The sequence below is a fragment of the Hypanus sabinus genome, unplaced genomic scaffold, assembly GCF_030144855.1.
Source record: "Hypanus sabinus isolate sHypSab1 unplaced genomic scaffold, sHypSab1.hap1 scaffold_763, whole genome shotgun sequence".
In the NCBI taxonomy this organism is placed as follows: domain Eukaryota; kingdom Metazoa; phylum Chordata; class Chondrichthyes; order Myliobatiformes; family Dasyatidae; genus Hypanus; species Hypanus sabinus.
In genome coordinates, this window is record NW_026781614.1 from 19476 (window position 1) to 46956 (window position 27481).

The window sequence follows — 27481 nt, forward strand, 5'->3', positions numbered from 1 at the left end:
ACATGTCCCTTGTGGAGTCGGTAAGTGTTTTTAAAACCCCAGGTATGTGCAGCCTTGACTTTGCATTCCGGGGGATCGCCTGTGGCACAGATCCTGGGGACAGATCACTCATCAGAGAAAATGTCTACATTGTTTGAAAGGTACCGACATGTGGACAAAATAGTGAGCGTGTCCATTGTCGTCATTGGAGTTCCTGGTGAGTGAGCACAACTATTCGTGTCTGGCACTTCATTCTGTTAACCGGTGTGATCCGATTTTTGGTCATTTTACAAGTTTCCCGCTGGACATTAGTGTCAGTAATATCCGCCAGTGATATCAACAATGCCTATTCAACATTTTTATTTTTCATATTTAATGACAAACGGAACTAAACCCCTGTCTCTCCTCTAACTCACGGAATCGACCCGAACGTTGTTCTTCCATTTGATGGAATTTGGTGCAGAGTGGACAAAATGCTGCGGACATGCAGCTCTCCGGGAATGTGAGACTAGGAATGTTATACATTGTGGTGTTGACCATTTGTGAGTCATTGACCGGAATTAATATCTGGTTTTCAATGGCATCCTCTCCAGAGTTGTCGCAGTGTTGGGAGCCGGGACTCATCGCGGAAGTTGTGATTGGGAAATTGTAATGACACCTTGTCCATGTTGTCCCAATGTTGGGAGACGGGAATCATCCGGGAAAATGTGACTGGGAACTCTTAATGGAACCTTGCCATGTTGTCCCAGTGCTGGGGACAGGCAGCTCTCCAGGAAGGAGAGACGAGAAGACTTTCAGTGGTACCGTCTCCAGAGTTGTCCCAGACTTGGGGACGGGCAGCACTCCGGGCCTTTGTGACTGGGAGGGGTTTGCATTTTGAATTTATCAGTCTCTGTGTCACTGATCAAATTGAACCCCAGGTCCTGCGTTTCACTGCTCCCTGTGGAACCTGTCACAGTCGTATTTTATTTCCTGTTTGTCAATAATTGGGCCCGATCTCGTGAACTCGAGTCCACGGATCTACTGACGGGGGTTGTCGAAATGAGCTGCGCTGGAGAAGTAATCCATTAATGGAGCCACTCGGCATCTGGTTACTATGTTTTCCCGGCTTTCACTCAGAGACCAGACGTAAACTGGGGCGCCCATTTCCGCCCTGAAGAAAGGCCTCGGCCGGATAATTTGAGTCTATTCCAATGTGGCGATTGTTGCTGAGTTCCCCGGGAATTTGTGTGCGTTGTCTCCCTTTAGATACCATGAGAGCATAAGACATTGGAGCAGAAGTAGTCCATCTGTCCCATCGTGTCTGCTCCGCCGTTCAGTCAGGACTGATACTTTTTTCTCCTCCTCAACCCCAGTTCCCGTCCCTTTCTCCGTAGCCTTTGATGTCCTGTCCAATAAAGAACCTATCGATCTCTGTCTTAAATACACCCAGGGACCTGTCTTTCCCAGCTGCATGTAACAACACATTCTACATATGTACCACCATTGGCTGAAGAAAGTTCTCCGCATCTCAGTTTTGAAAGGGCGAATCTCTATCCTGAGGCTGTGCCCTCTTGTCCGAGTCTCTCCCGCCATAAATGAAATTAAGTTTAATAATGCCCGGTGTCTGTCCCCTTCTCTCTCCCTGCAGTGAATTTATTGGCGATTGTGATCCTGTCCCGTGGAAAGTGCGGCCTCTCTACCTGCACCACTCGCTACCTGGTGGCCATGGCAGCGGGAGATCTGCTGACGGTAGTCATAGAGGTCCTTGGACGTCAAGTCTTAGATTATTACTTTCCGTGGAATTTTCTAAGGATTTACCCTGCATGCAGGTTTATCGAGGTACTGAGACTCACAGCCACATACTGCTCTGTCTGGTTCACCGTCACCTTCACTTTTGATCGGTTTGTCGCCATCTGCTGTCAGAAGCTGAAAACAAAATATTGCACCGGGAAAACTGCGGCTGTGGTTCTGACAATAACGGACGTGCTGTCCTTTCTGAAAAACGTTCCCCGCTACTTCCTCTGGGAACCCAGAGAGATAATCAACAACGTACCGTGGCGCTGTAGAGTGACAGCCAACACTTTCACTGATCTCGGATGGGTAGTATACGATTGGCTAGACATAGTTTTAACTCCATTCATCCCATTCGCTGTGATTCTGCTTTCCAACGCTCTGACGGTCAGGCACATTGTTGTGGCCAGTCGAGTCCGTAAGGGGCTGAGCGGTCAGAGCAAGGGGGAGAACAGCAGAGACCCGGAGATGGAGAGCCGGAGGAGGTCTGTGGTTTTACTCTTCACCCTCTCCGGCAGCTTCATTCTCCTGTGGATGACAAACGTTGTAAATTTCATGTATTATGAGATCAAAGGAATAGGATTTAAATTCAATGATTCCGAAAAAATCTTTCACATGGTCGGAGCCTTGCTGAAGAATTTCAGCTGCTGTACGAACACATTTATTTACGCGGTCACTCAGTCGAAATTCAGGGAGCAGGTGATCAGCGCGGTGAAATATCCGGTCACCTCGGTGATTCAGTTCATTACTCAGGCCGCGCACTGAGCGAAGTCTGGAGGCGGCAATAGTGTCTCCAGTCCGGGCCCCAGATCCTCACATTCACCGCCTGATCTCCCCTTGTGTTATTTCCCGGGGAAGTGTTTAATGAACCGGCAGTACTTGGACTTCAGGAGCAGCAGAGGATGGAAAGGTGTGCATCGTGACCGTGGTAGAGAGATACGTGGTTCTGAAGGGGAGACAGTGGCTGAGCGAGGTTGGGAAGCGAGAGTGGTTCTCTTGTGGGCTTGGAGTGATTGGGAAAATCACTCAATCCAAAATTGTGTGTGTGTGTGTGTGTGTGTGTGTGCGTGTGTGTGTGTGTGTGTGTGTGTGCGCGCGCGCGTGTGTGTGTGAGAGAGAGAGAGAGAGAGCGAGCGAGAGAGAGAGAGAGAGAGAGAGAGAGAGAGAGAGAGAGAGAGAGAGAGAGAGAGAGAGAGAGCGAAATGCGGTCAAAGTGGCAAGTGTACAGAAACGGTTTCTGTTTATGTTTGTGTTTCCGGAATACCGGGAAGTGGGGTTTGGCAGCTGTGTTATAGAGTTTGACCAGCCTGGGTCCTTAATTTCCTTCATGAGGGACCTGTCTTGATTGTATGTTCTACGCACCTTCACTGCGGGGTTGGAGATGGGGAAGGTGGACAATTCACATGCATTTTCGTTGTTTTGCAGTCGGGACATAGTGCTCCGTGTCATTGTAGTGGTGAGTCTGAATTCTGGGATGAGTACGCAGTCAACGCAGGCTCGCAGGATTTTACGAATAAAACATATCTGTGACTTTTCAGTTCATAACAAAAGTCGGAGACCTTCACTTTGATTCCAAAGAATCCAAAGCCAGTCGCTCTAGACATTCGTCATTAGGCCAGGCACAGCCTCGTAAAGTGAACACAACAATACCATTATAGAGTTTGTGAATGACGTCGAGCATTTCCACCTACGAACAGCTTGTGTCATTTGCCTCAGTTTACATTGCCCCACAAATGTTCCGTGACAGGGGGACTTGTTGCGACAGAGGGGACAACCATTGCTGTACAACGCTCATATTTGGGATCAGAGCACAGTTACTATCCAGTCTCATCCTGACTCGAGTCCTCCCGTCCCGGTAACAAAAGTCCCGAATCCTTACCGCGCCTGACTAGGTTAATTACGTCCTTTCTGTGGCGGGCGACCAGAATTTCACTCGGTTCTCCAGCTGTGGTCTCACCAAACCAGAAAGGGACAGAACGGGAACAGGCCTTTCCGATCACTGCGTGTTCTGAACCAACTGAACTGGTAATTTCATTCCGAGCTTAACCAATCTCGTCTGCCAATACTGGGTCCACATCTCTACATGTTCCTTATATTCGTTTGGATTCTAAACTCCTCCATTGCCTCTACCTCTACCATCGCCCCTGAAATTCATTCCAGACACTCACCAGTATGAGTGTGAAAAAAAAGATTTGCATCGCATATCTCCTTTTGGTCAGGTTTAACATGACTGTGTTTTACAAGTTTTTTTTTCCGCATTAATCGCGGGAAAGGATACAAATTGACACTAAATTGGAAATAATTAAATAAATAAATATTGAGAAAACAAGTGCCTGCGTTTGACCAATCTCCCTTCGGACAGGAATTGGCTCGAATATAACCGCTGTCGCTTTGCACATGCGCTGAAGGGGCTTTTTCCCCGCCGTTGATGAGTGTGACCGAACCTTCACTATCTTGCGAGCACACGAAACTATGAGGAGAAACAAAACGTTTTTTAAGCTTGTATGAGCATGTGGCCACTAATGAGGTCGTGTTCCAGTCTCTTCAAGAGCTTTTAAGCGGGAGATGTCTCCAGCGTCTGGCGGGATTTACTGCACATTATTGGGATGGAGGAGATGAGTGTACTGCGGATTTCACCAATGCATTATGGGTTGTCCCCACCCACAAGCAAGATTTCAGAAAGACAATAATTAATGTTCTTGTCAATTTAGAGCAGAGATGGTTGCTCTTGACAAACATAGACCCATCTCACGTCAGGTTTAAGTGAGTTACTCGACGGGATTCTCAGGGCGAGGCTGTAGAGTGATCGAACAGCATACAGACAAACTGACCCAGGGAAATTATAGACCAGTATGTTTCACATCGGTAGTAGGTAAATTATTGGAAGGAATACTAAGAGATAGGCTCTACAAGTATTTAGATAGACAGAGATTTATTAGGGAGAGTCAATACGGCTTTGTGCGTGGTAGGCCATGTTTAATAGATCTATTAGATTTTTTTTTGATGAGGTTACAAGGAAAGTTGATGAATGGAAGGCAGAGGACGTTGTCTACATGGACTTCAGTTAGGCCTTGGACAAGGTCCCGCATGGAAGGTTATTTAGGAAGATTCAGTCGCTAGATATAAATGGAGAGGTAGTAGATTGGATTAGACAATGGCTCAATGGGAGTAACTAGAGTGTGGTAGTGGAGGATTGCTTCTCTGAGTGGAGGCCTGCGATAGTGGTGTGCCACAGGGTTCAGTGCTGGGTCCATTGTTATTTGTCATTTATATCAATGATCTGGATGATAATGTGGTAAATTGTATCAGGAGATTTGCTGATGATACAAAGATCGGAGGTGCAGTGGACAGTGAGGAAGGTTTTCAAAGCTTGCAGCGGGATCTGAACCAGTTGGAAAAATGGGCTGAAAATGGAAGATGGAGTTTAATACAGACAAGTGTGAGGTATTGCACTTCGGAGGGAAAAGCCAAGGGAGAACATACAAGGTAAATGGTGTGGCACTGAGGAGTGCAGTAGAACAGAGGGATCTGGGAATACAGGTACAAGATTCCCTAAAAGTGCCTTTACATGTTGATAGGGTAGTAAAGAGAGCGTTTGGTAAATTGGCCTTTATAAATCAAAGTAATGAGTATAAGAGTTGGAATGTTATGGTGAGGTTTTATAAGGCATTGGTGAGGCCGAATCTGGAATCTGTTTGCATTTTTGGTCACCGAACTACAGGAAGGATATTAATAAGATTGAAAAAGTGCAGAGAAATTTTACAAAGATGTTGCTGGGACTTGAGAAACTGAGATACAGAGAGAAGTTGAATAGATTAGGACTTTATTCCCTTGAGCGTAGAAGAATAAGGGGAGACTTGATAGAGGTATATAACATTATGATGGGTATAGATAGAGTGAATGCAAGCAGGCTTTTTCCACTGAGGCTAGGTTAGAAAAAAATCCAGTGGACATGGGTTACGGGTGAAAGGGAAAAAGTTTAAAGGGACCATTGCGGGGTGGGCTAGGCTCCTTCACACAGAGACTGGTGGGGTTGTGTAAAGAACTGCCAGATGAATTTGTAAATGCGGGCTCATTTCTAACACTTAAGAAACACTTGGTACATGGATGAGAGGTGTATGGTGCGATATGGGTCAGGTGCAGGTCAGTGGGACTAGGCAGAAAAATGCTTCGGCACAGCTGTGAAGGTCTAAAAGGCCTGTTTCTGTGCTGTAATGTTTTATGGTTCTATGGTCCTTGTCCCTTCCATTCTGTGCCGACCCGCTTTCCAACCTCCTCCTCTCGGCCTGCACCGGGACATTAGCCCTCTACGCCGCTTCCCATCCGTACACCTACCGAGACAGGAACGAGACGAAGAGAGAATAGAAAAGCCGTTCGGAGAGACACATCTAGCCCACACCGTGCAGAAAGGAACAGCATCCCGATCGCCAAACCCTGCAAACCCCCTTCTCCGCACCAAACAGAACAAAAATATCACCTCAAAACCCACTCCCCTCGGAAATTAAACGGGAAACACGTAACATAGAAATCATGAGTGTGAGAAGCAGCTTTGAGAGTTAGTGGGCCTTTTAATGTTTTCTTCTTTTCCTCTTGATAACTGTTCGCTAAAGCTGGAATTAGTAAATATATTTACGTTATCATTATATGCGGTGTATAATCTGCTATTCCTTGCCAATGCACAACGGCATATGGGTAATATTTACACTGTCTTTGCTCAAGTCGGGATTCCGTTATTGGAAACCTCCCGGATTTCTGGTTTGCTGGGAGAGAAATCACACCCCACTGGACCTATACTGTTTGAGAAAGGTGACAGTCATGTGACTGCCAGCAGAGCCGACTGACGGCGAAGTTTCTATACAAGTGGCAGAGAAAAGAGGATAGATGTGAGATGTCTACACTGGAGAGGTTGTAATGGGGCACCGCTCCCCCTCCTGCCACTGTCCACCCCTGCTCCCACTAACCCCGCCGCCTCCTCTCTCTGACTCCGTCTCTCATCCTACAAACCCCAATGTCTCAGTGATACTCCTCCCACCGATGTTCCTCTGGTTGGCCTTCAGGGGTGAGCGGAAAACTAAGCGGTTTCGATCAGGGGCCACAAAAGTTCACCCTCCATATCACCGGGGTGGACGAGGGGACACAGCGAAACGAAGTTCATTTTACTTACCACACTAAACTGAAATGTAGATTAATTTTGGATATGGATAGTCTGCACAGTGATATGTACAGGTTCAGAGAGAGGGAAAAGGTATTTCGGATGTAATACAACTTTGGGAATGAGAGATTCTCCACTTTGGAGACTTTCAAAGAAGGGGGATTAAGTTCCATATTTTCAGAGTAGTGCTGAAGCAGCAGCTGGATTACCGTATGCCTTTCTGTCCTGCTTACTTGAGGAAAGATCGATCATAGGACAGGCCCTTCGGCCCAAGGTGTGCTGACCATTCAACTTACCCCTCCATCAACTTAGCACTTCTCTCCAACACAGTATATATCTTTCCATTTTGCTTTCATACACACGGAGAACCAGAAGTCTCTGAAATTCCCCCAGTGTAGTTGCCTCTTCCTTACTCCCCGTTAACGCGTTCCGTGCATCCACCAGACTCTGTGCAAAAATCCAATCTGCGAGAACCGCTGAAAATGTCCCTTAATTACTTCAACAAATTTCCTCTGTTCATCATGATTTCCGCCCTGAGGAAAATAGTTCTGTATGTTTGCACTATCGGTGCCTCTGATCACCTTGTACATCCCTGTCAATTCACCTCCCATTCTCCTTCGCTTGAAAGTGAAGAGCCCTAGGTCGCTCAAACTATCCTCACAAGACATACTCTCTAACTGAGGCAGCATCCTGGTAAATCTCCTCTGCGCCCTCTCTAAAGCTTCCTCATCCTTCCTCCGGCAAGGCGATCAGAACCCAGGACTATGGACGGTGTAATCGCACTGATGGGATTGTACTACAGACCCACAAATAGCCCCAGGGACTGTGAGGAGAAGACACAATGCGATTCAGGGAATACCAGTTGGTCATGAGGCGTTTCACCCACTCTACAGTAAACTGGGAGATTCTTAGTACAGGGGCTTCAGATGGGGCTCAGTAGGTTCAGTATATGCTTAACAGTTTATTGAATCAACATGTGGACTGTCCAAAGATAGAAGGGGCCGTACTGGACCTGGTGTTGGGTAATGAGCCTGGCCAGGTGACTGACCTCTCAGTCGGGGAGCAGTTCGGGAACAGTGATCACATCTCACTAACCTTCAGACTAGCTGTAGATAAGGACCGGTTTGGTCCTTGCCGGACCAGGTGACTGAACTCTCAGTCGGGGAGCAGTTCGGGAACAGTGATCACACCTCACTAACCTTCAGACTAGCTGTAGATAAGGACTGGTTTGGTCCTTGCCGGAGGGTTTTAAATTGGACAAATCAGGCAAGAAAGGTCTATTTGTGAAGACCTTTGCTCAGCCAACTCCACCTCAGACATGCGGAGAGTGCTTGACGACCTATAGCACAGAGTACAAGAATGTTGTTTTCCCCTTGTTAGGAAGGAAGGGGATGGGAAGATAAGACATGCTTGAATGTCCAGAAAGTTGATGAATGCAGTCAAGATGAAAAAGGAGAAGTAGGTAAAGCTTCCGAAGTCAGGATCAAATGAAGCCGGTGAGGAGAATAAAGACGCCTGGAAAGAAGAAAGGAAGGGAATGAAGAGAGCCAGGGGTGACCAGGAAATGTCCTTGACAAGTAGGATTCAGGAGAACCCCAAGGCTTTTCATAGGTACATCAGGAGTAAGAGGATAACTCGGGAGAGGGCGGGATCACTCAGGGATAAAGGGACATTTGCTTGTCTGCGGAAAATGTCCGTGAGGCACTTCATGAGTACTTTGCTTCAGTATTTACCAAGGCAAAGGACATGGAGGCCCGGGAGATCAGTGCTGAGTGTATAAACACGTTACGGTGTTTACAGATCAAGCAGGAGGAAGTGTTGGGCCTCCTAATGAGTCTTAAGGTGGAGCACTCCAGGGCCTCATGGGATGTACACCGGTTATTGAAGGAGGCGAGGGACGAGAGTGCTGCGGTCTTGACCGACATGTTCGTGTCCTCTGGGCACAGGCGAGGTCCCGATGACTGGCCATTATCTCTATTTGAGAAAGGGAAAAAGTGAAATTATGGGAAAGACAGACCGGAGAGTTTCACATCAGTTGCAGGGAATTTGCTGGCGAAAATTCGTAGGGACAGTATGCAGGGGCATTTGGAAACCCATGGAGTAACTAGGGAGAGCCTGCATGTCTTTGTGATGGATATAAATGACCCGGATGAAAATACAGATGGAACAGTTGTTAAGTTTGCGGATGATACCAAGTCTGGTGGAGTTGTGGATCGTGTAGAAGACTGGCAAAGAATACAGCGCAATATGGATCAGAGGCAGATTTGGACACAGAAATGGCAGTTGGAGTTCAACCCACATAAATGTGAGGTGTTGCACCTGGGTGGTGTAAGTACAAGGAGACTGTGTACTGTTAAAGGCACGATCCGTGTTGCGGAGTGGAGGGAACTTAAGAACCAGGTTCATAGCGCCTAGAAAGTGGCTACACATGTCGATAAAGGCTTATTCAATGGTTGTTTGTATTAGTTGGGACATTCAGTTCAAAAGTCAGGAGGCTATGTTGCAACTTTATAAAACTCTGCTCAGCCCACATCTGGAGTATTGCAAACAGTTCCGGACTGTATTCCTTCTTCCCCCATAAGAAGGATGGTCAGGCTTTGACGGGGGTGTGGAAGAGGTTTACCAGGATGCTGTCTAGCTTAGAGTGAGTGTGTTAATGTGAGAAGCTGGATAATTGTGGGCTGTTTTCTCTGGAGCAGCGGGGACAGAGGGGAGATCAGATAGAGGCTTATAAGATTATGAGAGGCGTAGATGGACAAGACAGGGAGTGTCTTCCACAGTACTGAAATGTCTGATACCAGAGGGTGTGCATTGGAAGTGAGAGAGTATAGGATTAAGGTTAATGTGAGAGGCAACTATCGTTACTCAGAGAGTGGCGGATACCCGGAATGCGTTGCCCGATATGGTGGTAGAGGCAAAAATATTAGAGGCTTTCAACAGACGTTTGGGTTGTCTCATGGACATCAGGTAGACGGAAGGATATCAACATTGTGTCAGAAGAAGAGATAAGTGCTTCGTTGTATTTGATTTGATTGTTAGCTTGTCAGCATAACATTGAGGGCCGAATGGCTTGTTCCTGTACTGTACTGTTTTATGTTCAATGTTATACGCTCAGAGATGTTCAACGTTCAGAGCTCAACAGAAAACTCAAGACTGGTCTAACCACACTTTTCTGTAACATTACGTCACGGAAAATAGACTGGCGTTGGAGACAGTGGGGAGGAATTGATTGAGGAGACGACGGGGTTATACTTACGAATCTCCTGGGAGGAAACTGACTGTACTTCAGGAGAAAGGGAGGGGATCGTACGGGTGCATATCAAACAATGATAGAGAGATGGGAGAAACAGGGGCAGGTAAGTCATTACTGGGAGGTGAGACTACACTTTGGGGACATAGCCTCCAGATTTTTGAGAAATTGCTTTAGGACGGGGATGCGGAGGACGTGCTTTACTCATAAGAAATCCACTGCCCAGGGAAGTTGTAGAGGGTACGTCAATAAATTGACCCTCAGTGTCACCTTATTAAGTACATGAGTGAGAACAGGTGTGGTCCTTTGCTACTGTCACCCATCTGCTACCAGCTTCTACGTGTCAAAGAGGAGGGAGGAACTTAAGATGGCTCCAAACGGCGACTCCTTTTTCTTGCATCTTCGAAAACAGCTTTATTTCTATCATTGATTGGTCTTTTAATACCATTTCAGGGTGTGTGGGTATTTCTGAAGACCCTGACCTGGAGTTGCACTCTGACTTCAGTTCTCTGCGGGAATGAGAACCGCTCGCAGGGGGTCACGAACGGCCGAGTGTTGAAATCCCATGGACGCTGGCTGGAAGACGAGAGCGCCTTCAGGGTTCCGGGATTTCCCGGCTCCGGGAACTTGCTGATTCTGGGCTCTTGCCCCTGACTGAAGCGTCGAGGGAGAACACGGAACATCGGGAGCTACGGGTTGACAGCCAGGGGATGTGTGCACGGAGAGCTGCGAACTTTTGATACCGATACCCCGAGCGCAGAGCTCGGAAAAAGCGACGCAACAGACTTTTCAAATTGTGAATCTGCCAGTTGTTTGTTATGACTCCCCTCACGCTTTGACACGGAGACACCTCTTATTAGGGAGAAAGAGAGCCTATGCTTTGTCGAATTATCGGGTGATGGACTGGTCTTCGGGATAGTGGAAGTCTGTGTCTTTATTGATGCTTTGCTGTGGGCTTGAGCGCTTGGTGGAGTGAGCTGATGCTTCCATTTACTGGTGGTGCGATGTGGTGTCGTTGCTTTTCTGCTTGTGCGTGGGAGGGGGGAGCTGGGGATGTCTGGGGACTTTGCAGTTGTAACGTGTTATCCGTTACTGATTTTTTGTGACCCTCTGTTTCCGTAGATGTTCGCGAAGAAAGAGAATTTCAGGATGTATATTGTATCCATTTCCCCGACATTAAATGCACCTTTTGAACCTGCCTACCGTCTGTGAGTTCAGAGATGCTCCTCCGCGCACCGCCGTTACACATTTGTTAGTTTGAGCTACTGTCATGCGTCACAATGCCAGGAGATTATTCGCTTCAGAGATTCTCAAACCACCCCTTCTGTCAGCATCAATCATTCCACGGTCAAAATCAGTGAAATTACCATAAGACCATAAGATAAAGGAGCAGAAGTCGGCCATTCAGTCACTGGCACTTACTTCCCATTTTACCCCATCCTCATTCTCCATCATCTCTTCGGTGGCCTATCTTTTTCACCCACTCTCTCCCATCTCGTTCCCGCTCCCTTGATCCCGCTGGTTCCATTCTCCTTCTTTCCTTCTATCACCATTGCTCTCTCTTACTCCAGCATCTCTTCCTTTCGCTTTCGCTCCCTCCACCCACTCTCCTTTTCGGTTTATCACTCTCCAACCTCTCTCCCTAGAAGATCTGTCTCTGCCCCTTCATTCCCCATCTCACATTCCCCCACTCACCAACATCTCGCGATCTCACTCCCTTCACACCTCTTTCTCTCCTCTCTCCCTCCTTTCACTCTCTTCTCACTCACTCTCACTCCCTTCGCTTCTGTGTCTCCCCTCTATCACTTCTCTCTCCACTTTTTCTCCTTGTTCTCTCTCTCTCTCTCTCTCTCTCTCTCTCTCTCTCTCTCTCTCTCTCTCTCTCTCTCTCTCTCTCTCATTCCTCCCATGTGTCTCATTCGTTTCTCCCTTCACCCCCACTCTCTCACTTCCTGCACCCTCTTTTGTCCACCACACCCTTCTGCCCATCACTCCGCAGTTTTCCCTTTCTCTCTCCACCTGCGGCGAAAGAGAGTTCACGATGGGTTATTTTGGGGATTGTCTCTGGAAGATAGTGCAGAGCAATGGGACCAGTTTAATGATCGATACAGTGCTGTGGAGAGCGAGGGGATAGTGGGATGTGTTTCTGACGTATATCGTGACGCCGTCAGAGCAGAGAAGTGGGAGTAGTTTAGAACTCGTACAGTGCTGTGAATAAGAGGGGGCGCTGGGATTAGTTCGGGGCTGATACAGCACCTACGGAGAAAGAGGGAGCAGTGTGATTAGTTGAGGGACTGAGAGTGCTCTGGAGAAGGAGGGGGCGGCTTGATTAGTTTAGGGACCGATAAAGTGCTGTGGAGGGCACACATGCACAAGTACACTCTCTTATCCGCCCCTCCAGCTCTCCATCGTGGTCTTTGACACACAGTCATTCCCTCAGACTGCTGACTTTGATGGCCATGCTTTAGGTTTACGGGTGGGTCCTGGAGGAATCCCCAAATATTCTGGCAGTGAGGGAGTCACAGAAGACACTTGACAGCTTGGTGGATATGAAGGTGTTTATTCATCGCCACAAATAACTATTTTCTTGGACACACTCTCGGCAGAGACTCTCAAACTCAAATTACGTCACGAGTTTTTGATCGTGTTGACAATGGCTACAATAGGCGATTCAATACAGTAACTTAAGCTACAATGTTACAATTAAAGGTGTTGTGTCTGACAAACGGATCCTTTGAAGTACAGATTTATAGTGGAACACTTTGCGATTGCTGAGATGGCTTTGAAGGTTCAATCGCTTTTGTCGGTGCCAACTAATCCACAGAGATGATCAAAAAGCTTCTGAGAACTGAGATCCCAAAAGCCCAGGATTACTGATGTGACGGTTGACACGTGACAGTTAGGGAGTGTAGGGTGACTGATCAAGTGTTGGTTGGTGGGTTCTCTTTAATATGACGTCATGTTTGGCGCAGTCAATGTGGTCTGAAGTGTCTGTTCCCATTCTTCACCTGTGTTCTATGTAGGACAAACGGAAGGCAGAAGTTTATTTTCTCAGAGCAAACATTCCTCTCAGTGGTGGTGAACGTAGACTTCTTTACGACACAGGACAAAGTTTGGTACACTTCACTCGAACAACCAGAAGATGGTTTCTCCCGTCGGGAGTGGGAGATGAGGTGACGGTGAGATGAGCTCTGATTACAATCGGTGGAGAATCGGACTGGAGAGGCAGCTTTACTCTCAGTCAATCTGCTCAGCCGATGGACAAGATTCGCACTGACACAAGGTGAGGTGGAGAGTTGGGACTATTTGTGTGTGAAATAACATTCCCTTTGCTGGAGGAATGCCACTCGTAATTTACAACCCTGCGTAACGTCACAGTTTCCATTGTTTTCAGTATCAGAGTTAATTCACTCAGTTAATCACGATTTTGCAACCCGGGATTGCATTCGGATGACGTAATCAGTTTGGAAGTAAATCAACAGATGTTTATTTTTAGATCTATTGAAACCTGTCCCAATTGAGTCGGTAAATGTTATTAAAACCCCAGGTATGTGCAGCCTTGACATTTCATTCCTGGAGATCTCCTGTGGCACACGGGGACAGATCACCGACCAGAGAAAATGCCTGAATTGTTTGATAGATACATACGAGTGGACAAAATACTGAACGTGTTCATTGTCTTCATTGGAGTACCTGGTGAGTGAGCACAGATATTCGTGTTTGGCACTTCTGTCTGTAAGCCGGTGTGAGGTTGTTTGAGTTCATTTTACAAGCTTCCCGCTGATTTTCGTGGCAGTAATATACGTTAGTGATATTGAGCTTGTCTATTCAATATTCTGAATGTTCATATTTGATGACAAACCGAACTAAACCCCTGACTCTCCTCTAACTCACGGGATCGACTCGAACGTTGTTCTTGCATTTGATGGAATTTTGTTCAGAGTGGTCCCAATGCTGGGGACAGGCAGCTCTCCGGGAATGAGAGACTAGAAATGTTTTACATTGTGGTGTTGACTGTTTATGTTATTGACCGGAGTGATTGACACCCTCTCCAGAGCTGCCCCAGTGTTGTGAGCCGGGAATCCTCCGGGAATGTGTGACTGGGAAGATTTAATGGCACGCTGTCCATGTTGACCCAGGAGGGCGGGCAGCACTCCGCGACGGTGTGACTTGGAGGGGTTTGCATTTTGAAGCTCTCAGACTGTGTTACTGATCAGATTGAACCCTTGCTCCTGTGTTTCTCCTCTCCCTGTGGAACCTGTCACAGTCGCATTCAATAATGAATAACCAGTTTGTCAATAATCGGGTCTGATCTCCTGCACCTGAGTCACGGATCTACTGACGTAGGTTGTCAAAATGAGCTCCGTTGTTGAAGTAATCCATTTATGGAGACAATCGGCATCTGGTTACTATGTTGTTCCGGTTTTCCCTCTGAGACCCGACCTCAAGCCGTGCCCCGTATTGCCCTGAGGAAAGGCCTCGGTCGCATACTTTGAGCGTCTGTTCAACGTGGCGACTGCTGCTGAGTTCCCCCAGCATTTTGTGTGTGTTGTCTCCCTTTGCATACCTTAAGAACATAAGACAGAGGAGCAGAATTACACCATCTGTCCCATTGTGTCTGCTCCGCCGTTCAATCATGGCTGATCCATTCTGCTTCTTCTCCTCAACCCCAGTTCCCAGTCTTCTGCCCGTGAACTTTGATGCCATGTCCAAACAATGCCAGGTGTCTGTTCTCCCTGCTGTGAATTTAATGGCGATTGTGATCCTGTCCCGGGGAAAGTGCGGCCTCTCCACCTGCACCACTCGCTACCTGGTGGCCATGGCAGCGGGGGATCTGCTGACCGTAGTCATAGAGGCCCTTGTGCGTCAAGTCTTAGATTACTACTTTCGATGGAATTTTCTGAAAATTACCCCTGTGTGCAGGGTTATCGAAATACTGAGGCTCACAGACACATACTATTCTGTCTGGTTCAACGTCACCTTCACTTTTGATCGGTTTGTCGCCATCTACTGTCAGAAGCTGAAAACAAAATATTGCACCGGGAAAACTGCGGCTGTGGTTCTTACAACAACCGGCGTGCTGTCCTCTCTGAGAAGCGTTCCCCGCTACTTCCTCTGGGAACCCGGACAGATAATCGACAATGACCGGTGGTTCTGTGAACTCACGGCCAATACTTTTACTCACCTCGGATGGGTCGTATACGATTGGCTTGACATAGTATTAAATCGGTTCATCCCTTTCGCTGTGATTCTGCTGCTCAACTCTCTGACGGTCAGGCACATTGTTGTGGCCAGTCGTGTCCGTAAGGTGCTGAGGGCACAGAGCAAGGGGGAGAACAGCAGTGACCCGGAGATGGAGAGCCGGAGGAGGTCTGTGGTTTTACTCTTCACCCTGTCCGGCAGCTTCATCCTCCTGTGGATGACGAACGTTGTAAATTCCATGTATTATAAGATCGCAGTAATAGGATTCATGTATATCAATGATTCTGAATGGATCTTGCACATGGTCGGAGCCTTGCTGAAGAATTTCAGCTGCTGCCCGAACACATTTATTTACGCGGTCACTCAGTCGAAATTCAGGGAGCAGGTGATCAGCGCGGTGAAATATCCGTTCACCTCGGTGATTCAGTTCATTAATCAAGCCGCGCACTGAGCGAAGTCTGGAGGCGGCCGCAGTGTCTCCTGTCCGGGCTCCAGATCCTCACATTCCCCGCCTGATCTCTCATGTGTTATTTCCGGGGGAAGTGTTCAATGGACCGGCAGTACTTGGACTTTCGGAGCAGCAGAGGATGGAAGGGTGTGCATCGTGACCGTGCCCCAGATCCTCAGATTCATCGCCCGATCTCCCTTTTCCGGGAGGACTATGTGCTTCGAAAAGTTTAACGACGGTGTTCCCAGGTGGAGGGAGGCTGTGGGCTGTGGTATCGGACGATTGGCCGGGCTGTGGCTTTCACGCTCTACTGGAGTGACCTGCTTTGTTTCACAGCGGGGCTACATATGGAAAAGGGGATGAGGGCTCAGTTAATATATGCATGTACGATTTTTTTCAATAAAACGAGTCCGAGTCGTTTCAAGTGTTTAACAAAAGCCGCAGCACTTTGTTTCCATTATGGAGAAACCAAATACAGTCGCTTTACACTCTGTTCGCTTGATCACGCCCCACCTCGGACAGCGAACAGAATTCAACGACAGATTTTGGGAATGATGTCGAGCATTTCCGCCTACGAACAGCTTTTGTCATTTGCCCCATTTTGCATTTCCCCACAAATGTATCGTGACCGTGGGAGCTGTAGTGGGGGAAAGGACAATCAGTGTTGATTCACGCTCGGATTTGGAATCAGAGCACAGTCACTATTTGGTCTCCTGCAGACTTGAATCCTCCCGTCCCGGTAACAAAAGACCTGACTCCTTAACGCGCCTGTCCAGGTTATTTCCGTCCTTTCTGAGTCGGGCGACCAGAGATTCACACGTTCTCCAGCTGTGATCTCACTGTGGTTAAAGTGAAAGAGTAACGACAATATTAACCAGGATTTTGGCATGAGGAGGGGAACTGTGCTATCGGGAGCTTGGCCAGGCTGGGGTTTTATGGCCCAACTGGAGTGACATGCTCAGGGGCTGGAGTTGGGAAAGGGGAGACAATTGATCTGTATTTTCATAGTTGTGCAATCGGCACTATGTGCACCGTGCGATTGCAGTGGCCAGGGTCCGAATTCTGGCATGAGTGCACAATGTATGCTCGTAGGATTTTGGGAATAAAACGAGTCCGAGTTATTTTAAGTGCTTAACCAGAGTCACAGCCTTTTGCTTCCATTACCGAGAAACCAAATGTAGTCGACCTACGCTCCCTGTACTTTTCCCTCCCACTTCGGAAAGCGATCACAATTCAATGACGGAGTTCGTGAATGATGTCGAGCACTTCATCTTACGAACAGTTTGTGTCATTTTGCCCCACTTTACATTTCCCCGCAAATATTTCATGACACTGTGGCTTCTAGCCACAGAGGCTAAATTCATTCTTTCATAACCCTTTGATTTGGGAACGGAGCACAGTCACTATCCAGTCTCCTCCTGACTCGAGCCTCCCTTCCCGGTAACAAAAGTCGTGAATCCTTCCTGAACCTACCTAAGTTAATTACGTCCTTTCTGAGGCGGACGACCAGAGATTCACACGGTGCTCCATCTGTGTACTGACCAAACCGGAAAGGGTCAGAACAGGAACAGGCCATTCTGCTCACTAAGTTGTTCTGAACCAATTGAACTCTTCATTTAATGCTTAGCTGAACCAATCACGTCTGCACACAGAAGCTCGTGTTCCCTCCATTTCCCCAATATTGATGTGGATTCCAAGATCCTCTGTCCCCTCTGCTTGCACAATCGCTACCGCAATTCACTCCAGACACCAACCACTATGAGTATGAAAAGAAATACTTGCAACGCTCTTCCCACGAAAAATTATGTGTCAGGTTTGAAATGTCTGTGTCTTACAGGTTGATTTTTTCCCACTTCAGTCTCGGGAAAAGATACAATATGACACTGAATTAAAAACAGACAAGTAAATAGGAAAGTAGGAGAGTCTGAAGGGCCCATGAGAGGGCCTTGGCGGGCAGGATTCAGGAAAACCCCGTCATTCTACGGGTATGTGAAGAGCAAGAGGATAAGTCGTCAAAGAATAAAACCTGTCAAGTGTGACAGTGGGAAAGTGTGTATAGAACCGGAGGAAATGGCAGAGATACCTAATGAATAATTTAATTCTGTATTCGCTATGGAAAAGGATCTTGGTGATTGTACTGATGACTCACAGCAGACTGAAAAGCTCCAGCATGTAGATTTTAAGAAATCGGATGTGCTGGAGCTTTTGGAAAGCATCAAGTTGGGTCAATCGCCGGGATCGGATGGGATGCACCCCAGTCTACTGTGGGAGGCGAGGGAGGAGATTGATGAGACTCTGGCGAGGATCGGCATCACCAAAGGGGAAGAGAGAGGATCCGGAGGATCGGAGAGTTGCGGATGTTGTTCTTTTATTCAAGAAAGGGAGTGGAGACAGCCCAGGAAATTATAAACTAGTGAGTTTTACCTCTGTGGTCTGTACGTTGATGGAGAAGATCCTGAGAGGAAGGTTTATGATGTATAATATGATTATGAAATCTCACCATGGCTTTGTCAAGGAGAGGTCGTGCCTTACGAGCTTGATTGAATTTTCTGAGGATGTGACTAAACACATTGATTCAGGAAGAGCAGTGGATGTAGTGTGTATGGATTTCCGTAAGGTATTTGACAAGTTACCCCATGCAAGGATACTTAAAAGTAAAGAGGCATGTTATCCAAGGAGACATTGCTTTGTGGATCCAGAAGTGCATTGCCCGCAGAAGGCAAAGAGTGGTTGTAGCCGGTTCATATTCTGCTTGGAGGTCGATCAACAGTGGAGTGCCTCAAGAATCTGTTCTGCGACCATGACTCTTCGTGGTTTTTATAAATGACCTGATGAGGAATGGGTTAGTAAGTTTGCTTATGACACAAAGGTTGGATGTGTTGTTGGTAGTATGGACGGCTGTCAGAGGTTACAGAAGGATTTTGATAGGATGCAGAACTGTGCTGAGGAGTGGCAGATGGAGTTCAACCCACATAAGTGTGAAGTGGTTCATTTTGGTAGGTCGACTATGATGACATAATATAGTATTAATTGAAAGACTATTGGCAGTGTGCAGGATCAGAGGGTTATTGGGGTCCGAGTCAATCGGTTGCTCAAACAATTGCGCAGGTTGATTCTGTAGTTAAGAAGGCGTACGGTGTATTGTCCTTCATCAATCGTGGAATTGAATTTAGGAGCCGAGAGGTAATATTGCAACTATATAGAACCCTAGTCAGACCACACTTAGAGTACTGTGCTCAGTTCTGGTCGCCTCACTACAGGAAGGATGTGGAAGCCATAGAAATGGAGCAGAGGAGATTCACAAGGGTATTGCCTGAATTCGAAAGAATACTTTTTGAGAATAGATTGAGTGAACTCAGCGTTTTCTAGGTGGAGCGACGGAGGATGAGAGGCGGCCTGATAAAGGTGTATAAGATGATGGGAGGCATGGATCGGGTGGATAGTCAGAGGCTTTCTCCCAGGTCATGTGACACGTTCTGCAAAACGTCGCGACATCATTTCTCAAACCAGGCCATTAAAAATGCTTGTAACCTTGTTCACAATTTTCATCACACGCTGATTTCTACCCAAGGGCAGACTATGGGCTAATATTAAAATCTCATTTCGATAAACTATAGGAAAAACTAGCTGGTGAACAACCTTCCATTCATCACTTGCAGGAATTGTAGGCAATCTCCACTTCCTCATTAAAACTCCTTCAACAAAATAATATCCTACTGGCTCCTTATCAACCTCACTATCCAGAAGAGCTTGTTCCTTTAATCTGATAATCCCAGGGTCTCTGCTCTGCTCTGCTATCATCTCCCTCCGAGACAGAGACAAATCTTCAGTGTCAGACTTACTCAAAGAATTGTGTTCAAACAATGGTTAAAAAGTTTCCGAAACATCCTCAAAACTCGAATCCTGAGCTGACCAGTCATGGATAACAACCGCATTCTGCACATCAAGCTTTTTTACCCACAGCTCGAGTTACAACACAGAAAGAATCTTTGTTTGAATACATCCGTCGTTCCTCAGACTTTATTGTCAAATGCACTTCAGGAAAAACTTGCCCGTCAGCCAAGTCATTTCCTAACAGTAAAGAAACATCATTCACAGGTAAGCTAGCTTGTAGTCCTACTTTACCAAGTCTTATGAAAAACACTGACCTTAAATTTACTTTATGCAAATGTACAGGCATAAGGGCACTCCCGTCACCTCGCGGTAGAAGTAATCCATTATCGGAGCCACTCAGCATCTGGTTACTACGTTGTCCCGGTTTCCCCTCAGTGTTCCGAATTAAAGTAGTGCCCCGTTTGCCCTGAAGAAAGGCCTCGGTCTCGTACTTTGAGTGTGTGTTCAACGTGGCGACTGCTGCTGACTTTCCCCAGCATTTTCTGTGTGTTGTCTCCCTTTGAATAGCATAAGACCATAAGACATAGGAGCATGAGTAGTCCATCTGTCCCATCGTGTCTGCTCCGCCGTTCAATCATGGCTGATCCTTTCTTTTTCTTCTCCTCAACCCCAGTTCCCAGCCTTCTCCCGGTGACAGTTGATGCCATGTCCAATCAAGAACCTATCAATCTCTGTCTTAATCACAGCTACATGTGGCAACAAATTGTGGCTAAAGAAATCACTCTTCTGTTCTGAGGCTGTGCCCCCTTATCCTAGACTCCCCCCCCCAAGGAAAACATCCTTCCCACGTCTTCTTTTACCATTCAGAAGGCTTCAATCAGATCCCCCTCTGATCCCCGGAGACCGTCTCGGCCCCGTCAGATGCTGAGTTTCCAGAGGTCTGGGCAGTCACGGTTAAATAAGTGACGGGAACCGGGATGAGCACAGATCGTTGTTGTTCATGGCGCTCATGTTTAACCCCGACGATTACCGGCACATCACCTTATCTCCACACTGAAGGTAGGTCGGAGGCAGTGTGACCCATGTTTGGTGTTGGATGAGCAGCCGTTCACCGGATCCAGCGCTCCTAACATCTGGCTGAAACTCGAACATGTGTACATTCCCGGAGAATGAGTTTAATAATGCCCGGTTTCTGTTCTCTTCGCTCTCCCTCAGTGAATTTAGCAGCGATTATGATCCTGTCCCAGGGAAAGTGCGGCCTCTCTACCTGCACCACTCGCTACCTGGTGGCCATGGCAGCGGGGGATCTACTGACCGTAGTCATAGAGATCCTTTTGCGTCAAGTCTTACGATATTATTTTCCGTGGAATTTTCTGAGGATTACCCCTGTGTGCAAGGTTATGGAGGTACTGAGGCACACAGACACATACTGTTCTGTCTGGTTCACCGTCACCTTCACTTTCGATCGGTTTGTCGCCATCTGCTGTCAGAAGCTGAAAACAAAATATTGCACCGGGAAAACTGCGGCTGTGGTTCTGTCAACGGCTGGCGTGCTGTCCTTTCTGAGAAGCTTTCCCCGCTACTTCCTCTGGGTACCCAGAGAGATAATCAACAATGTACCGTGGTTCTGTGAACTCACAGCCAATACTTACACAGACCTCGGGTGGGTAGTATACGATTGGCTCGATATAGTTTTAAATCCGCACATCCCGTTCATTGTGATTCTGCTGCTAAACGCTCTGACGGTCAGGCACATTCTTGTGGCCAGTCGTGTCCGTAAGGGGCAGAGGGGTCAAAGCAAGGGGGAGAACAGCAGGGACCCGGAGATGGAGAGCCGAAGGAGGTCTGTGGTTTTACTCTTCACCCTCTCCGGCAGCTTCATCCTCCTGTGGATAACGAACGTTGTAAATTCCATGTATTATGAGATCAAAGGAATAGGATTCAACTTCAATGATTCTGAATGGATCTTTCACATGGTTGGAGCCTTGCTGAAGAATTTCAGCTGCTGCACGAACACATTTATTTACGCGGTGACTCAGTCGAAGTTCAGGAAGCAGGTGATCAGCGCGGTGAAATACCCGTTCACCTCGGTGTTTCAGTCGATCAATAAAGCCGCGCACTGAGCGGAGCCGACAGGTGGCAGCTATGTCACCTGTCCAGGCCCCAGATCCTCATATGAAGCGCCGATATCCCTTGTTCTATTTCCGGGAGGTGTGTGTGTGTGTCCGTGTGTGTGTGTGTGTGTGTATGTGTGTGAATGAGAGAGAGCGGAATGTGGTTATTTTGAAAGAGTGTCGAAAAGTTTAACGACGTTGTTGCCAGGTGGAGGGAGGCTGTGGGGGTACGATTGACCGGGCTGTGGCTTTCACGCTCTACTGGAGTGACCTGCTTTGTTTCACAGCGGGGCTGCATATGGAAAAGTGGATGAGGGCTCAGTTAATATATGCTTGTACGATTTTTTCAATAAAACGAGTCCGAGTCGTTTCAATTGTTTAACAAAAGCCGCAGCGCTTTGTTTCCATTATGGAGAAACCAAATACAGTCGCTTTACACTCTCTTCGCTTGATCAGGCCTCACCTCGGAAAGCGAACACAATTCTATGACGGATTTTGTGAATGATGTCGAGCATTTCCGCCTACGAACAGCTTTTGTCATATGCCCCACTTTACATTGCCCCACAAATGTCTCATGATAGTGGGACTTATTGCGACGGAGGGGACAATCATTGTTACTTCGCGCTCATATTTGAGATCAGAGCACAGTTACTATCCAGTCTCCTCCTGACTCGAGTCCTCCCGTCCCGGAAACAAAAGACCTGAATCCTTACCGCGCCTGTCTGGGTTAATTCCGTCCTCTCTGAGGCGGGCGACACGGTTCTCCCGCTGTGGTCTGGGTTAATTACGTCCTTTCTGAGGCGGCGACCAGAGATCCACACGGTTCTCCAGCTGTGGTCTCACCAAACCAGAAAGGGACAGAACGGGAACAGGCCGGTCTGCTCAGTGCGTTGCTCTGACCCAGTTGAAATGTTAATGTAATGCTCAGCTGAACCAGTCCCATCTGCCCGCAGAAGGTCCACATCCCTCCATTTGCACAATATGCATGTGGATTGCAATATTCACCATCGCCTCTGCCTGCGCATTCAGTCCAGGCACTCACCATTATGAGTATGGAAAAAAAAGACGTGCAACGCATATCTCCCGAAAACTATGTTCAGGTTTAACATTACTCTGTTATTCAGGTTGTTGTTTTTTTTTCCGCGTCAGTCTCGGGGAAAGAAACAAAATGACTCTAATCTAAAAAGAAATTTCCCTGCTGTCAGAGTGCATGAACAAACCTTCACTATTCTGCCGGCACACAAACTTATTTTAAATTAGTCTAAGTACAAGGGCACGAGGTCGCGCCTGGACTCATAAAGAGCATTAAGCGGGAAATGTTTCCAGCGCCTGGCGGGATTTATTGCACATTATTCAGAGAGAGGAGATTGGTATACTGGCTATATGACCAATATATTCGGGTTCGCCAAACCCCACTCCCCTCGGAAATCAAAAGGGAAATAAATGGATGAAAAACACGGAACATAGAAATATTTGTGAAACCACAAGCCACACTCCATAAACGCCATTATGTCCAATCATAACGCGGAAACATCTTCATTCGTCAACGAAAAGTGAGACATCACAGCATAACCCGACGCTCCTGGAGCAGCGAGAGGCGTGGCAGTCTCAATTTAATTGACAAGGTTAAATAGAAGACCCCGGTAATGATCCGCCCTAGTTGAGATAACAATTAGTCAATACAGGCGCCAGAGAAACGGAGAAGCCCAACGCTCTTCGACACGTGGCAGAGGCCAGGAACGGTAGGTGGCGCTGTGTCCACGGCAAAATCTGCCGGGATCTTATTGCAGGGCGGAGCAGGATCGTCAGGTCAGATGACCAACTCCTGCTCTGATTATTCCGTTTATTATGGAAAGGAGTAAGAGGAGAGAAAGAGGGAGGCTGGGGGCATACAGAGGGCAGAGATAGGAAGAGATACTGATATCTTCGGAGGAGATCGACACAGAGGAAAAAGAGAAAGAGAATCAGCCGATCAGGTCCTGGGACAGCAGAGAGAACTCTGCAGATTAACGACACCAAACCGCTCAGCAGTAAACCGTACCCTCCACATCTTACCACCTCATGCAGCCCCTCCGCACAGGAAACACTGGCCACCCCAATAAGTTAACCGCCAGCATCGAAGGGAAAAGGAAAAGGACCCAACTGTACCAATGCTATTTTATTAGAGCGAGGCTTTTGCAATCGAACAGCCATGTGATGCGGGATTTCAACGAGCTGTAATGGCGGGGGAGGGGTCTTAGTGAATGAACCCTTGCGACTCTACTGACCGAATCGAATCAATGCAGTTTTATTTCAGCGACGTTTCTGCAGTCAACGAGCTGTGATAGTGGAAATGGTGTGGGGGGTGTGGGGAGGGCGGAGTACTGACAGAACCCGTGTAATCCTATTCGCTGGAATGATGAGTCAGAGCTGATTAGGAAAGCAGTATGGCCAGTGCAGCTTAATCCTTCCCTCAAACCTCCGATGAAGGGTCGGTTTGGAAGTGGGCATTTTTCGATGCACAGTGAGATCCAGTAGATAATCCTCACGCTGATCATGAACCACCTGGGTGAGTGGGGCGTCTAATCAATAGCCCGTCGTGTATCCCTCCCCCCACCCCCGTGTTACAGCCGACTGATTATCGGAGGGGTGTGCGAGCACGGGCCGATGGTGCTGGGAGTTCAGGATCTATTTGTTGGGAGATCCGCGGAGAGGGGGCGGTAGTTGAAGCAGAGCGAGGTCGATGGGATGGTGAGATTGGGGCGGGTCCTCACTCTCTCCGGATGAGGGGAACCTAAGGGACACCCCTCATGTAGTTTCCATCGTGCGAGCAGGGGCGGCTCTCCACAACCTGGAGGCTGTTTTGGGTGTCTCTGATATCAGTATGTGATGCAGGGAGCGGAGAAGAGTTAGTGAGTGATTGTCATTACATCGCCCCTCCACACATCCTCCACCCACTTCTGCACCACTCCCCATCTCCGTCGCCCCTCCCTTCACAATGACTCACTCGGACTCCCAGAACTCCTCTCTCCAGGAAGGAGATCCGCGCCTCCGTCATCCCTCCATTTGCTCTGCACTTTAGTGTGTTGGGCGCACCTTCCCTCCCCTGAACAGCTCCCCTGTACCCTACACCGTCTCCGGCAACCAGTATCTACCCACTTTAGTGATGTCCAGTTTCTCGGTCTACGTCAACCTTCCCTCCACTAAACTCATCCCACCCTGTCACCCCTTCCTGACCAAGTGTCTATCCCACCTCCGTTAACCACTCCCTCTTCAATACCCCAACGAAACCTCGTCAGCCACTCTCGCTCCTCCACACATCCCCGAATCATTGGCCGTCTCTTTGCTCATCCCCCTCCTTCCCCTACACCCCACACCGTCTTCGCCAACTCCCCTCCCCTACACACGTCCACGTGTCCATTACTGCGTCCTTGGCCAACATCTCTCCCGTCTCCGTCAGCTCATCCTCCGCCCACACCCCTCATAAATTTGTGACGCTCCTCTGTGCGGACATTGCCTTGATCAGGATTCATGGTGCCGAATCTTCCGACTGACGAAGATTCATCGCCTGACAGTTACAGATTGAAGGTCCTCTCCACGACAGGCTTCACGGCAGGACAGTGGGGCGCAGAGCCGAAACAGCGTGGAAGCTGCAGAGACCGGGAGCGAGAACAGGAACAATCGTGTCAAGTGTCGGCCAGGATTAGAAATCGGGCCGCCGTGATCCAGGCCCGGGAGCTGGGAGTGTGTTTCCGAGAGGGAGGAACGGCCCGAGGTTTGGATGGTAGAGGTCCGGGTTTCGGGACCGGCGACGAAGGGCTCAGCTCGCCGCTCGGCCAGGCTTACTGGTCCCTGGGCTGAACTCAGATTACCGTGATCCAGGCCCGGGAGCTGGGAGTGTGTTTCCGAGAGGGAGGAACGGCCCGAGGTTTGGATGGTAGAGGTCCGGGTTTCGGGACCGGTGACGAAGGGCTCAGCTCGCCGCTCCGCCAGGTTTACTGGTCCCTGGGCTGAGCTCAGATTACCGTGATCCAGGCCCGGGAGCTGGGAGTGGGTTTCCGAGAGCGAGGAACAGCCCGAGGTTTGGATGGAAGAGGTCCGGGTTTCGGGACCGGTGACGAAGGGCTCTGCTCGCCGCTCGGCCAGGTTTACTGGTCCCTGGGCTGAACTCAGATTACCGTGATCACAGCTCCGTGGCGACGGACGCTCGGGGTCTTCAGATGTTTGGTTATTCCTGCTGTTTGCCCGGATTGTGTGTTTTTCTCTTTGCTCTTTCTGTGTTCGTCCATCTTTTCACTTCTTTATTTTGTGGCTGCCTGCTGAGAGAGGAACTCAAAAATAAACGAACTTGGACTTCGACTTTGAAACACCACCGGAGGAGAACAACAGAGAAAAACTACAGCACACTCCAGGCCCTTCGGCCCACAAGCTGTGTCGAACACGTACTGACTTTACAAATTACCTCGGGTTACCTGCAGCACGCTATCTTTGTAAGCTCCATGTACCAAAACAAGAGTCTCTAAAAAGATCCTATCGCATCCGGGTCCACCATCACTCTGTGAGTCAAACGTTTACCCCTGACATCTCCTCTGTCCCTACTCCCCAGCACCTTAAAACTGTGCCCTCTCGTGCTAGCCATTTCAGCCCTCGGAAAGAGCCTCTGTCTATCCACACGATCGATGCCTCTCATCATCTTATACATCTCTCATCCTCCACCGCTCTAAGGAGAAAAGACCACGTTCACTCAACCTATTCCTGTAAGGGATGCCAATCCGGGCAACAACCTGGTAAACCTCCTCTTCACCTTTTCATATAGTTTTCACATCTTTCCTGGTGTGAGGTGAATAGTACTGAGCACAGTACTCCAAGTTGGGTCTGACCAGAGTCTTAAATAGCTGTAACATTACCTGTCGGCTCTTAAACTCAATCCCACCGTTGATGAAGGCCAATGCACCGTCTGCCTTCTTAACCACAGAGTCAACCTGCGCAGCAGCTTTGAGTATTCTATGGACTCTGACCCCAATATCCCGCTGATCCTCCACACTGCCAATATACTTACCATTAATGCTATTTATCATCACATTTGACCGACCAAACTGAACCATGTTACACTTATCTGGGTTGAGCACCATCTGGTAATTCTCAGACCAGTTTTACATCCTATCAATATCCCGCTGTTACCTCTGACAACCGTCCAGACTATCCATAACACCCACAACCTTTGTGTCATCAGCAAACTTGTGAATCCATCCCTCCACTTCCTCACCCAAGTAATTTATAAAACACGCAAAAGGACTGGTACACAGAACACAGAGAGACAGTTCTCAACACAAGGTAACGGCAAACGGCCGGACCTAACCAGCGCAGGCGAGGACACAGAGACGGTTCCCAACATAATGTAGCAACAAACGGCTGAACCTACCCATCGAATGCATGGACACAAAGAGTCAGTTCCAAACCACAAAAGTCAGTTCCTCTTCGAGACACTTCAAGGCTCCGGTCTTGCTCAGGCAGTAGGACTTGACAGCGATACAGACAAAGTTGCAGGCAAGGCTTCATAAGGAAGGGGATCGAAAGGGAACAGTCCTACAAATGAAGCTGACCCAGGAGCTATTTATGTATCCAGCCCAAACTGAGATTCAGTTGCCTCGATTAGAGCACCAAGCAGAATGAGGGAATACCGGAAAACTCGGAATAACGATGAGCCGGACCGTGAACCGGAATGTGGTCTTCACGGACCGGATGATGAC